Consider the following 4,168-nt stretch of genomic DNA (forward strand, 5'->3'; position numbering starts at 1 on the left):
GAAGCTATCAGGAAGCAGAGCTGGCTGTTAACTTGTAGGCGATTTCACTAGGCTCCTCCCAGGGGCCTAGCAACGGCATCATCATCTGATGCTGTTACCTGCTGCTGCCAAGTGCAGGCGACATTTAAATCTGTGTGTGTCTCTGTCTCTGTCTCTGTGTCTCTTTTTTCCCCACTCCGGCCTATCTCTCTCTGTGTCTCCCACCTTCTGTCCTTCTCTGTCCCCTCTTTTCTGCCCCCACGACTCTGTTCCCATCTGCCTGCCTCTGCCCCTTCTCCAGGCCCTCGCTCCCCTCCCTTCCCTCAAATAAACCTCCTTTATGCCAGGTCTGTTTCATGTTGTAATTTCTCAGGGTATCATGGGCCCACCACATTTTATTTCATAACAACTGTTCTTCTTCTTTTTTTGGGGGGGGGGAGGTAAGCAGGTTTTATTGTTGCTGCTGGAGAGCCTTGGCCAGCCACATCAGGACAGGGGTAGTAGGTGGAGGGCATCACTGGGCTGAGCTCGGGAGGAGCTGCTCAGAGCAGGAAGGGGATTATGGGCATGCGCAGGGGTGGGTAGTCACGGAACTCCTTCAGGTAGCTGCGATGCTTGCCCTTGGCCCAGATAGTCATCTGGGTGAAGCCCACCAGGGAGAAGAGGGCCACTGGGACACACTGTGTCATGATGGCAAAGCCAATCCAGGAGCCGACCTCGTAAGTGTAATTGGGACAGGACACTAACAGAAACAGCCAGGTGAAGGGGTTCTTGGTGGGGTATGGGATCTTCCTGGTTTTCGACCCCGCTGGCCGAAGATCCCGGAGAGCCATGTGGATAGAGAAGTTCTCAAGCTGACAGATCACAAAAATGGCCAGTGCCAGCTTAACCTGCTGAACTCCATAGGTAGGGGGTGTGTAGAGAGGGTGGTTGATGTAATAAGCCATCCACGCAGCAAAGCCCCAGTAGTAGGTGCAGTTTTTGAAGATGTTTCGCAGGGGCATGGTTCCGTGAGAGACTCGGTGCACAAAGAGAGTCTCCAGCAGGCGCTTGATGTAGTGGAAGGAGTGGCACATGCAGGCGAGGTGCACCACCATATGCTGACTGGATGTAAAGTCATATTTGCGGCCATAAATGAAGGGCACCCGGAAGTAGAAGAGCAGGTAGATGAAAAGGGGCCCAGCATACTCCGTCAGGAAGACCGTCACCCAGCTGATCTGGGCCCCGAGGTCCCGGAAGTAGAGCGTGGCTGTGGTGCCCACAGGAAGCTTCTGCAACACATCTTCATCTTTCAGGGACTTCCCCTTGGGGTCCAGGCGGAGGGACTGGCGGGCAGGATACCACTGCGGGAGTGTCTTGGTGAAAAGGGTCTTGATTTCAGAAATGGTGGCCTGAGGCTCTACCTTGTCCAGGAAGCACAGCTTCTCCTCGTCTTTGCATCCACCTCGTAGTGCTTCATGGTTCTTCCACAGGATGGCACCTGCACTGCTGCAGCTGAGTAGCCTCCCTGCTGCACCAACCACCACCCAGCCCCTCACACACAAGGAGCAGCACTCCAGGGCCACAACTGTTCTTCTTAAACTGAGACTATTACCTTCTGCCTTAGTTAGGCTTTCTGCGGTTGTGATGAAGCACCATGACCAAAGCAAGTTGGGGTAGGAAAGGGTTTATTTGCCTTTGCACTTCCATACCACTGTTCATCACTGAAGGAAGTCAGGACAGGGACTGAGAGAGGGAACCTACAGGGAGGAGTGATGCAGAGGCCATGGAGGGGTGCTGCTTACTGGCTTCTGCCTGCTTTTTTATAGAACCCTGACCATCAGCACCACCCACAATGAGTTGGCTCTCCCCTCCAAATAAATCACCAAGAAAATGACCTACTGGCTTGCCTACATCCTGGTCCTTTTTTGTCTTTAAGATTTACTTTATATATGTGAGTACACTGTCGCTGTCCTCAGACACACCAGAAGAGGGCATCAGATCCCATTACAGATGGCTGTGAGTCACCATGTGGTTGCTGGGAATTGAACTCAGGACCTCTAGAAGAGCAGTCAGTGCTCTTATTGGCTAAGCCATCTCTCCAGCCCCTACATCATAGTCTTATGGAGACTTTTTCTCAATATGAGTTTCCCTCCTTTTTGATGACTCTGGCTGTGTCCAGTTGACATAAAACTAGCCAGCACCTTGCTCCCATCCCCCTAAGAAGGACAGTTCTACTTCCACAGGCTTGTGGAGACAGGAAGTGTGATCCAATGAAGTCAATCATATGCTCCTTCCCGGGAACATGAATCTTGGGCACACGAACAGAAAAATCTATTGGAAAATCCAATAGAAAGATGGGAAATGGTTGGAGGTAGTGTGCCCCAAAACAAAAGTCTGAGAGAAACTGGCTGGTGTTTCTGTACCCGGGCTTTCCTGGGTCCTGTTACTCCAACCTGTGTAATTTGGCCTTCTCTTTAACCTACCAAGTGACCTCTTATTCTTCTAACACTATTTTTTTAAATTGCTTATTTTATTTATTTACATTTCAAATATTATCTCTCTTCTTGGTTTCTCCTCCACAAACCCCCATCCTATACACCCACTCCTGCCTCACTGCCCTAGCATTCCCCTACACTGGGGCATCGAGCCTCCACAGGACCAAGGGCCTCCTCTCACATTGATGCCAGGTAAGGCCATCCTCTGCTACATATGCATCTGGAGCCATGGGTCCCTCACTCTTTAAAAGCTTAGTTAATTTTTCAGTTCTTTGCCAAAAACCATTTATTATTTTAACAAGTAAAATACCCTTATCCCGCCCCCCACAATCTGGGGCAGAATGGAAACTGATAGCAACATCTGGAAGAATTGGAGCTTTGTTTTATTTCGACCTGCTGTTAACAATTCTTTGTCACGGGGAATCTTCTCTCTGTTTTCCTAACACAGTACCAATCTTCTTTCTTTCTTTCTTTTTTCTTTCCTTCCTTCTTTCTTTTTTTAAAGTATCATGAGTACCTAGAGGAGGCCTGAAGAGAGGATCAGATGCCCCTGGAGCTGGAGTTGCAGGTGGCTGTGAGCTGCCCCACTGTGAGCGTTGGGAACAGAACCCAGGTCCTTGAGGGAAGCAGCAAGCATTCTTAAATCACTGAGCCATCTCTCCAGCCCCTTGCCTCCACTTTGATTTCTTGATAGTTGTTTGATTTTTAGTACAATGATTGTGGCACTGGAGCGGCCCACGAATAACTCATTTGATAGTGCCAACTCGTTCACGCAACTGGTTTGAATTAACTTGCAGGAGGCACTCTTGGTGAAACAATCCAGCCTTGAATTGATTTTGCTGATAGGTGGGGTGACTCACAAGGACATTAAGTCACAGAATTAGACGCAGTCCTCTTACACAACCACCTTAGAGAGTATAAACAATGACATAATCAGTAAATATTGGCACAAAGGATAACCTACCATGATATTAAGGGCTTCTTCAATTAACATAATTAACGGTCGCTATATCCTTACTTTAAATATACATCTGGTGGGGGGCAAGTGTGAAAGTGGATCAATTTGTGATTTGAATTGGCAGCACATGACAACAGTTCAGACCAACTGGGCCACAAGTATCATCACATTTACAGTACATGCATGTAGGGTTGCCTGTGTTAGGTAAAGAAACACTTCCAGGTGACTTACGCAATAGATGAGGTCCACAGGAAGATGAGGTATGGCAGGGACCGAATCACTAAGAACTGTGTGTCCTGGGAAGAGTATGAAGAAACGACTCCTCGCCCACAATCAAGTCACCAAAACATTTCATAAAAGGAGACATGTGTCCGTTCTTTTTTTTCCCCCAGTTCTGCTTTCTTCTACCCTGACTTTTAAAGACAGTGGAGAGTATCCAGAGGAGAGGGATTCTCAGAGCTAAAACAAGGGCTTGTCACGATTCTCCTAAGAGCCAGGGTGCCATTCACAAAATTTGAGACCCACCCTAGCTGGGTAAATGAACACATCAAACAAGATGAGATCAATAGCCAGCACGTGCTTTAGAGCACCGCTGTGAGGAAGATTACTTAAGTAAATAGAGCCCTGTTGTTCTGTTGCTAGGACATGTGGAAAGACTGGCTTTCACATGCCAAGCCATGCAACTGACAGCAGGGGAAAAATTGCCAAGTGCCTGGAAGAGATAACGGACCCTGTGCCAAAGCCTCTGGTGCAG

The 4,168-nt window shown here is 48.5% G+C and overlaps 1 pseudogene across 1 annotated transcript; it reads right to left on the reverse strand.

Annotated features, from left to right (window-relative positions):
- Window positions 1-418: 418 nt before the first annotated feature.
- Window positions 419-1,187, reverse strand: Tecrl2 (trans-2,3-enoyl-CoA reductase like 2; annotated as a pseudogene). Its single transcript, XR_015649251.1, has one exon. The product of XR_015649251.1 is annotated as a trans-2,3-enoyl-CoA reductase like 2, transcript variant X2 (transcript).
- Between the last annotated feature and the right edge of the window lie 2,981 nt (window positions 1,188-4,168).

This window comes from Rattus norvegicus, chromosome 1 (genome assembly GCF_021556685.1).
Source record: "Rattus norvegicus strain SHRSP/BbbUtx chromosome 1, alternate assembly SHRSP_T2T, whole genome shotgun sequence".
In the NCBI taxonomy this organism is placed as follows: Eukaryota; Metazoa; Chordata; class Mammalia; order Rodentia; family Muridae; genus Rattus; species Rattus norvegicus.